A 10,538-nucleotide genomic window follows, 5' to 3' on the forward strand; every position below is an offset into this window, starting at 1 on the left:
ATCACAGCAGGATGGACCTGCTCTGGCCTTGGCACCAAACTCTCATTAGGAGAGACCCTGCACCAGGCTAGGCTACTGTGGTAAGGACAGCAGGAAAAATCCAGTTTGAACTCACAAGGCAGCTGCCAAATCTGGAAACCCCTGAAGAAAGAACTTCCTCAAGCTGGTGGCTGTTTGGCCCTGGACAGTGCCAGCTGGGCAGAAGGGGCTTCCTGAGTCTTATTCCCATTATCTCCAGGCGCCTGACTCCAGCCTGGGGACTCACCCAGGAGTCTAATGGCTCCAGGAGAAGGCTGGACACTGACCTAGAGACAGAGGCAGCCCAAAGTGACCCTCGGAGAGTTTCCGACCTCTTCCCTACAGATGGGGCTATAGCTCTGCCTGGAACCCTTGGCTCTAGGAGAGTGAGAGAAATAACAGTCAATCCTGAAGACAGGCAACCCCTAGGGGGGGTGGGTGTCTTTCCACACACTGTCTGCATTCAAGCCCAGCTCTGGTGGCTCACACCTGTGACCCTAGCTACTCAGGAGGCTGAGATCTGAGGATCACACTTCGAAGCTAGCCTGAGCAGGAAAGTCCATGAGAAAAAGAGTCTCACAGAGACTTTTCTGCCCTGACTGGCTTTGAACCGTGATTCTCAAATCTCAGCATCCTGTGTAACTAGGATTACAGGTGTGGGCCACTGGCATCCAGCTGAGCTACAGCTTTGAGGAGGAAAAAAAAAAATCAAGTGATTCAGGCACCAGTGGCTCACACCTATAATTCTAGCTACTCAGGAGGCTGAGATCTGAGGATCGAGGTTCAAAGCCAGCCCAGGCAGGAAAGTTCATGAGACTCTTACCTCCAATAAGCCACTCAGAAAACCAGAAGTGGTGCTGTGGCTCAAGTGGTAGAGCACTAGCTTTGAGCTGAAGAGCTCGGGGACAGCGCCCAGGCCCAGAGTCCAAGCCCCACAATCAACAACAACAACAACAAAAATCAAGTGAGAGGTTGAGGCCCTGAATTCAAGTACACACACACACACACACACACACACACACAGAGTATTTATTGTAACAGGTATTGTTTCAGCACCTGCAAGCTTATCAATGACCAGATGCTTTCCTTAACCCATCCATCCCAGATAGAAAGTTGGATTCAGAAAAGAAATGTAAAGCACAACCACTAAATCATATCACTTGATAGGAGATGTTAGTACTATGGGAAATACAAATATCCCCAAGGTAAGAGCAAGAGGGAAGGGGGTCAGGGGGTAGGCCAAAGTGGGCCTCACTAAAGATCAACTTTTCATCAGAGATTTGCAGAAAAAAAAGAAAGCATGAGGCTGCTTCCAGGGGAATGCATTAGTCAGCGGGATAAGCCAATACACAGCCCTGAGGCAGAATGTGCCTGGCATGTGAGAGGAACTACCAGGAGGCCGCTGGGGCTGGGGCTGGGGCTGGGGCTGAGTGAGACAGACTAGAAGACTAGACTTCATAGGAGGAACTCCATAGATCAAGATGCATTGTACTCATGAACTGTGTATGTTGAATGGCTATTCCCCTTGTGCAACTATTTAAAGATTGTATTGTGAAGTTATATAGAAAATATATAAATGAAGTATGCATACATATCCACATATGACCCTGACCCTGGTGGGAGCCTAATGAGGAGGAATATGTATGAGGCCCTATGGGCCACTGTAAGAACTCTGGATTTATCACTGGATAAGAATACCAGGTCTGGGAAGGTGGCTCAGTGGTAGAGTGCTTGCCTTGCATGCATGAGGTCCTGCGTTCGAATCCTCAGCACCACATAAGCAGAAAAAGCTGGAAGTGGCGCTGTGGCTCAAGTGGTAGAGCACTAGCCTTGAGCTGAAGAGCTGAGGGACAGCGCCCAGGCCCAGAGTTCAGGCACTACAACCCACAAAGAGGAAGAAGAAGAGAAGGAGCAGGAAGAAGAAGAAGGAGGAGGAGGAGAAGAAGAAGAAGAAGACCACCACCACCACCACGCTGGGTGCTGTGGCTCACGCCTGTAATCTTAGCTACTCAGAAGGCTGAAATCAGGATTGTGGTTCAAAGCCAGCCCAGGCAGGAAAGTCCATGAAACTTTTTTTTTTGTCAGTAGTGGAGCCTGAACTCGGCCTGGGCACTGTCCCTCCACATTTCGGCTCAAGGCTAGCTCTCTACCACTTGAGCCACAGCACCACTTCCAGCTTTTTCTGCTTATATGGTGCTGAGGAATTGAACCCAGGGCCTCATGCATGCAAGGCAAGCGCTCTACCACTGAGCCACCTCCCTAAGCCCTCCATGAAACTCTCATCTCCACTAAACCACCAGAAAACCAGAAGTAGTGCTGTGGCTCAAGGGGTAGAGCGCTAGCCTTGAGCTGAAGAGCTGAGGGACAGTTCCCAGGCCCAGAGTTCGAGCCCCAGGACCAACAAAAAAGAAGAAAACCAATGCTGAGTCATTACAGAAGAGGATCTGATTTGATCATAACACTAAATTTTTTGTTTTGTGTGTGCATGTGTACACACACCAGTCCTGGGCTTAAACTAGGGATCTGGGCACTGTCCCTGAACTCTTTGCTCAAGACTAGCACTCTATCCCTTTGAGCCACGTTCTACTTCCAGTTATCTGGTGGTTCATTGGTGATAAGAGTCTCATGGACTTTCCTCCCTAGGCTGACTTTGAACCATGATCCTCAGATCTCAGCCTCCTGAGTATAGGACTCAAGTGTGAGCCCCCAACACATGGCTTGTCCCTTAGCCTTTATGCTCAAGGCTGGTGCTCAACCACTTAAGCCATAGCTCCACTAATGGCTTTTTGGTGATTCATTGGACATAAGAGTCTCACAGACTGTTCCTGCCTGGCTTAGAACCTACATCCTAAGGTCTTAGCTTCCTGAGTAACTAGGATTATACGTGCGAACTACCTGCGCCCAGCCCAGAAACTCACTTTCCAACAACTTGTACCAGTGATAATTGATGGCGAGTGATTTAGAAAGAAAAAGTATCCATGAAGAAAAAATTAAAAATCTGAAAGAACAGAACTGCTTTCCAAACCACAGAAGGCTGCAAAATGCCCAATTCTAAGCACAGCAGGAGCTTGGACTGTCTTAGCCAGAGACCTAATTCCCCAGAATTGCAAGATGCAGCCTCTGCTACCCCCTGGTGGTCAGTGATCTGAGTCTGAGCTGTGTGGTCACACACACACACACTACTCTACATGTTGAGCCCAGTGACAGAGATTGTGGACCTGGGTCAGGCCCTGAGGCTTCTGAGAAGGGAGATGGCCTGGGGTCTGGGCCTCCGCCCTGGGAATTATGGGATAAGTTCTGCAGGAATCCAGGTTGAGCATTTAGCAGCTGCCTGACCTTGGAGGGACCCAAAGCAAAGGAAGAGGCCAAAGCCCTAGACCCACTCTGTGTGTGTGTGTGTGTGTGTGTGTGTGTGTGTGTGTGTGTGTGTGTGTGTGTGTGTGTTTGTGTGTGTGTGTGTGTGTGTGGCTCAAGGCTAGCTCTACCACTTGAACCACAGCTCCACTGACAGCTTTGCTGGTGGCTGAGTTGAGTCTCCAGCTGGCTGGTGCAAGCCAGGAGGGAAGGTCGTGGAACAGAAGATGTGAAGCGTCAAAACTAAAACGTAAAAGGCCTCTGGGGGATGCGTGAGGGGCTATCCCAGAAGAGTGTCTGAGGAGCTGGAGCTAGGTGTGGGGCACCACGGAGAGCTCGAAGAAGAAGCCCATCGGCTGCTGTTCTGGGGAGCCAGAGTCCTGGCCCGTCACCAAGTGACAGGGTGGGAGGAAGCTGGGGCAAGAGCCGCAGGGAAGCACCAAGAGTAAGAGGTGGAGAAGTTGGAGGATCTGGCCGGACATGGCTCCTGTGCTGCGTTCTGGCACCACCAGGGGGCGCCGCTGCCCCGCCGAGCGCTGCGCAGCCTCCGGTGGACACCGAAACTGCGCGCGCTCGGGCCTAGAGAGGCCCCGGAAGAGGCGGGGAAAGCCTTCCGGCTGAAGCCACTTCCGGCTTCCGTCAGGGTTCCCCCCCCCTCCTGGGTGGCCAAGATTGAGAGAGGATGCGGTGGGCGGGGCAAGGGTGAGAGACTCTGGGAAGGTGGAGGACTGTGGGGTACGGGGTGGGGTACCGCGGGGCTGGCCTGCTGGGCTCTGAGGTGGCTTCCTGTGCAGGTCTGGGCTCCACTCCCAGCCTCTTGTGAACTGGGAGGCTGGGTGCCCTCAGACTCCAGAAAGGGAACAATGCAAGAGGCACTGCAGAGGAGGAGAGCAGGTATATAGCAGGTGTCAGGGCTCTGGGAAGCCTTTATTTTATGTAATGTTTATGTATTGATTTTAATTGTTGCCTGTCCTGGGGCTTGAACTCAGGGCCTGGGCTCTGTGCCTGAGCCTCTCTGCACAAGGCTAGTGCACATCCGACTCCCCCCACCTCCCCCTGTGTCTGTGGTACTGAGGAATCGAACCCAGGGCTTCATGCATGTTAGGCAAGCACTCTGTCACCAAGCCACATGCACAGCCTGGTTTTATTTTTTGGTGCTGGGGCCTGGGTACCAATCCTTTACGCCTTTTCTTCTGCTCAAGGCTAGTGCACTTGAGCCACAGATCGACTTGCAGCTTTTGGTTGGTTTATTGGAGATAAGAGTCGCTGTAGTCCCAGCTACTCAGGAGGCTGAGGGTTGAAGAGCACAATTCAAAGTCAGTCCAGGCAGGAAAGTCTGTGAGACTCAGCTCCAATTAATCACAGAAAAAGCCAGCAGTAAAACTGTGGCTCAAGTGGTGGAGTGCTGCTAATCTTGAGCAAAAGGAGCTCAGGGACAGTGCCCAGATCCAGAGCTCAAGCCCCAGGACTGGCAAAACAAAACAAACAAACAAAACTCTCTTGGACTGCCTTGCCTGGGCAGAGTGCTTGTCTGGGCTGTCTTGGATCCTCAGATCTCAGTCTCTTTTAAGTAGCTAAGTTTACAAAGTTAGCTGGGACACTTTCAGAAGTATCTTCTTAGTATGTTTGAACGATATCCAGTCCGGAGAGAGGCTAAGCCTGTAGGAAAGGCTAAAAAGGAAACGATCACTCAGCTAACCCAGTTATATTTGTACCCACACCTCTAAGCTCACTTTCAAGAGACATAGGACATCATGACTTAACAAGTTTCACTTATTCTCACACGGTGGTGCCATATATCCCGTCCCTTGCATTCTCATTTTCCTTTCAAACTCCTCATAGGTGCAAGCGCCACAAGTGTCAGATTTCAAAGCATATTTATCTGCTTTGAAAAACCCTCCAATAGCCAGATTCTGGTGGCTCCCACCTGAGATCTGAGGTTCAAAGCCAGCCTGGGCAGATATCTCCAAAAAACCCACTAAAACCTCCAGAAGTAGAGTTGTTGCTCAAGTGGTAGAGCACTAGCCTTGCATATAAAACCCCAGGGAAGGCATCCAGGCCTTGAGTTCTAGCCCCAGGACCCTGGCACAAAAACAAGACAAAAACCCTCCAATAGCTGGATGGGATGGCTCAAGCCTTTATTCTCTGCACTGGGAAGCCTGAAGCAAGTTTGTGGCCGACCAGGACTGCAGATCCAGTTTGAGGCTAACCTGGAGGCTATGTAGCAAGATCATGCCTCAAGCAAACAAAACAAACCCACCCCCCTGCTGCTAGCCTACAGCTGGGCCTGTTGCAGTGAGACCATGCTGGCCCTAAGCATTGTACCTACCTCAAGACTGAGAAGCCTGGGCTGGGAAGGTGGCTCAGTGGTAGAGTGCTTGCCTTGCATGCATGAGGCCCTGGGTTCCATTCCTCAGCACCACATAAGCAGAAAAAGCCAGAAGTGGTGTTGTGGCTCAAGTGGTAGAGTGCTAGCCTTGAGCTGAAGAGCTGAGGGACAGCGCCCAGGCCCAGAGTTCAGGCCCCATGACTGGCAAAAAAAAAAGACTGAGAAGCCTATTCTCCAACAACCTGAATTCCTCGCCCATTCCTGTCTAACTGGTGTATGTGTGTGTGTGCATGCACATACGTGCATACCTTGTGCACAGGCACACCTACTAGTTCTGGTTTTGAACTTGGGGCTTGGGTGCTGTCCCCTTAGCGCTTTTTTTTTTTTTTCCAGTCATGGGGCTTGAACTCAGGACCTGAGTTCTGTCCCTGAGCTCTTTTGCTCCAGGCTAGTGCTCTACCACTTTGAGCCACAGCTCCAATTCCAGTTTTTGAGTAGTTAATTGAAGATAAGAGTCTTACAGACTTTCTTACCTGGGCTGGATTTCAATTGCAATCCTCAGATCTCAGCCTCTTGAGTACCTAGGATGACAAGCATGAGCCAGTGGTACTCAGGCTCCCTTAGCTTTTTTGCTCCAGGCTAATGCTCTACCACTAGAGCCAGACCTCCATTTGCAGTATTTTGGGTGGTTAGTTGAAGAATCTCACAGACTTTCCTGCTCCAGCTGACTTCCAAGATCCAGATCTTAGCCTCCTGAGTAGCTGGGATTACAGGCATACCATCAGTACCCCATGGCCTCATGCTTCCCTGGCTCAATAAGCAACTTCCCTCCCACAACAAGTCTTCTTTTCTTCTTCCCCTTCTACTACTAGTCATCAGCTACTCCTGAGCCCAGGTAACCAGGTGCACCTTGCTGATCTGTTGGCCATTGCATCACTTTCATTAGAGGTGTTTTTGCTCCTTCATTAAATTAAATTCCAGGAAGCAGTGTTAATGACAACTCTAACGAGTCGGGGGAGAAGCTACCAGCCCCAGCCTTTGGACAGCATGAAAAGGAGGACCAGGCAACAACGTGAGCAAAAGCAGTGGCTCTTGGGAATCGAGCTGATTTTCCTTTCCCAGGCCCTCCAAGGATCCTGGGCTTCCCGGGAGAGGCGGCCTTTGGAGGCTGTGTATGCGGTAGATACAGTGGCAGATGGACCATGAGCTCTTCAAGCACAGAAAGAAAGTTTAGCCCAAGCCAAGCTACTCAGGAGGCTGAGATCTGAGGATTGTGGTTCAAAGCCAGCCCAGGCATGAAAGTCCGTGAGACTCTTTATCTCCAATAAACCAATAAAAACTGGAAGTGGCGCTGTGGCCCAAGCAGTAAAAAAGCGGACAGTACCCAAGCCTAGAGTTCAAGTTCCATCATACACAAACACACACACAAACACAAAATCTCATGGGCCAGCCGCTGGTGGCTCACTCCTGTAATCTTAGCTACTCAGGATGCTGAGATCTGAGGATCGTGATTCAAAGCCAGCCGGGGAAAGGAAAGTCCTAGAGACTCTTATCTCTAATTAATCACCAGAAAACTAGAAGTGGCACTGTGGCTCCAGTGGTAGAGTGCTGGCCTTGAGCTGAAGAGCTCAGGGATAGCGCCCAGGCCCAGAGTTCAAGCCCCACGACTGACAGAAAAAAAAAAAAGTCTCAAAGACTTTTCTTGCCTGATCTGGCTTTGAAGCGTGATCTTCCATCTCAGCCTCCTGAGTAGCTAGGAATAACAGGTGCAAGCCACTGGTGCGGGGCTTTTGCATTTGCTTGTTTGCTTAGCTGGCACATTACTCTTTGAGCCACACATCCAGCCTGGCTTTTTTTTTTTTTGGCAGTCCTGGGGCTTGAACTCAAGGTCTGGCCACTGTCCCTGAGCTTGTTTTTGCTCAAGGCTAGCACTTTAGTACTGGAACCACAGCACTACTTCCAGCTTTTTGTGGTTATGTGGTACTGAGGAATGGAACCCAGGACTTCATGCATGCTACAGCCTGGCTTTTTGCTGTTTCTTTTGGATATAGGGTCTGGGAGACTTTTCTACAAGAGCTGACTTCAGATTGCAATCCTCCAGATCTGTCTCCTGAAGAGCAAGGATGACATGCATGAGCTACCTTCTTGATCTCACTTATGGCTGAGTAAATCTTCCTTCTTACCTCATAGCCTTTCCTGTCACTGTCCCTTTTGCTTGTCCCTTTCCATGATTCAGAGTTCCTCTCCTTAAGACTGTCTTCCCTGCATGTTTCTCCCAATGACATTTGTGTCCCCTGTAGATTGCTTCGGAAACAAGTTCATTTCCCTGTTTACTTGTTTGGTCTGTGCTCCTGAGGGCCGAGTCCACCTATGTCTCTGGACCTAAGTTTTCAGCCCACCAGCACTCAATAAGGTTCCAGTGATTGAGCAGGTGTTAGTTCCCTCTAGATTCTCCTGCATCCGACCTCCCACACCCATGGGTCAGTGTTTGTGGGGGGCAGTTTCGCATAATCCAGAAACTTTGGGGCCAAGAGTTCTCTGTCCTGAGTCTTGTAGTACCAAGAAGGGGAACTTTGGGTGTCCTTGGACCAGCTGGGTGCTGTTCCTCTGGAGGGAAGAAAGGTCTAGGAAGGGAGGGCTGATCAGGAATGGGAAGCAAAAGCAGAATGATGGACTCCAGTCTCAGAACTGCTACTGAGCCAAGAAGCAAAAAGGGGGAAGTTGAGGGGATACACCAAGAGGCAGGGCCTTATTCAAGGCAGCAGAGAGGGCATGACATCCTTAAGCAGAAGTTGCCAGGATCCTGTCTCCAAGATGGTGATTTTGGTGGCCACAAGTCCTTGGCTGCTATACCCACAAGCCATGGAGTGGAAGTGGATTCTATTCTTCCTGGGGGGAGGAGAGCGGTCCTGCCTACTTCTGGACCCGGAAAGAAGGCAGACATGCCTACTCTTGAAACTACCTTTGGGGAAGTCTGGCAGCTTTCCCTTGTAGGATGGAGTCCATGGATAGGGGTCTTTCTTCTTCACCTGCTCAGGACTGCTGCTTGATCACAAATGAAGGCAAAGTGTACCTATTCTGTGGCCTTGGTTCGCCCCCAAGGCCACTCAGGCTGTTGGCGGGAGCCAACGATTCCATTAAACCATTCCAGCTGGGTGCTACTCTCAGCATTGCTGGAAGTCCTATCATTTCATCGTCTAGTTTGGCCAGATGGTGCAGGGTCTGGTGGACACAGGGACAAGCCAAGCTTCCTCTATTGCTTATGAAGTTCTAGCTCTTGGAAACCAGGATACCTTTGCTTGTCCTCATGGGGTGATTCTGGATGGGCACTGATCCGTTCTGGGTCTCAGTCAACTCAGCTGTGAAGCTAGGATTGATTTTTTTTTTTTTTTTAGCTCTGATCATTGATTTTTTCTGTGGTCATTTCACACCTCCCTCATTTCAGACCCTTCTCCTGCCTTTGCATCTGAGGTTTGAACTCAGGGCCTGGGCACTGTCCAGATTTGAAAGGAAATTGAAGAGGGGAAGAGGCTGATGGCATGTACTGGTGGGGGTGAGGTGCCAGGGATCTGGCTGTTGGGAGGGGCCATGAAATGGTGGGGAGCTTAGGAATGGGCCAATGGGAGTACGAGGGACCCAGCTCTGGGCAGCATGGGTTGGAGGGGCTTAGAGTGTCTGGTGGAGGCCTTCAGAGCAGAGCAGTGATGGATATGGGCTTCTCAGGGGAAGAAGTCAGACTAGCCTTGGCTGTATGGATTCTGAGCTTCTGCGACAGGAGGGGTGTGATCTGACCAGAGTGGCCTGATTGAATCGTCCTGGGAGGATCTTCCAGGGAGGTGAAGAAGAAGCACACAGAGGACTTAGAAGCAAGGGTTGCTGTCCAAGGCTAGAAAGAAGTGGCCGATTGGTAGTTGGGGTGCGAAAACCACAGGCCTTGGCCTCGAGCTGGGAAACATGGGAAAAGCTATGCCTATTAGTGGCTTTATCCTACATAGATGGGGGACTGTGTCCTGCCCACCTCCCTAGAGCTGGCCTCCATGGGCTGACAGGTTCTCTCGGTTGCTTGGCAACTGAGAGGAGCTGTTGGCTGTTGCTAGGAGCAGGCTGGGGAGGCCAGAGGAGCGAAGCTCTCAAGCAAGCATGGGGTGGAGCAGTGGGGGAAGGGGTCTCCTGCCTCGGAGCCTGGTTTGTCCGTCTGGGTGTGGACAGACTGTGTTCTTGGCCATGTGCACCCATATTTCCAAAGCATTTCTGGGGATGTGGGACGTGGTGGAGGCTAGGCGTATAGGTGGATGTATACAACACTTCTCCGTTCCTAGGTAGCTTTGTGTGTTTTCCTCACTTTCGTTCCTTGCCCAAGGCAGAGCCTGCTTGAGCGTTGCCTTTAGGCAGGAGGAGGCCTGGGAAAACCACTGGAGAATTAAACCACGGGCTGTTCGACAAGGGAGACATTCAGATGGGGGAAGTACTTACACGGGGGAAAAGAACAGATAGCCCAGGGCCAGGAATTGGAACAAGGTGTCTGCTGAGGTTGTGAGGAGAACAAGGTAGGCTAAACTAGGTGTGCTTCACCAAGCATTGTTGGCACGCTCCCTGTCTGGCTCTCGGAACCTTCTGTTTCTTTGGGCAGGAGCTTGGTTTGGAGTCACGCAGGACATCTTCCTGATTAGTCCTTGGCAGATTTCATCTAGGTTGAGGGTTTTTTTTAACTCTTCTTGGAGAGTAAGATCAGCAAAGCGGGAATGTCCAGTCAGAATTATTGTGATTTCCACACCCTTGCCCAGCCCTGGGGTTACAGCAATTGCTCAGTGGGGACAGGCAGCTGGAGGATTAAATT

This window comes from Dipodomys spectabilis, unplaced genomic scaffold (genome assembly GCF_019054845.1).
Source record: "Dipodomys spectabilis isolate Male_0828 unplaced genomic scaffold, ASM1905484v1 ptg000360l, whole genome shotgun sequence".
In the NCBI taxonomy this organism is placed as follows: domain Eukaryota; kingdom Metazoa; phylum Chordata; class Mammalia; order Rodentia; family Heteromyidae; genus Dipodomys; species Dipodomys spectabilis.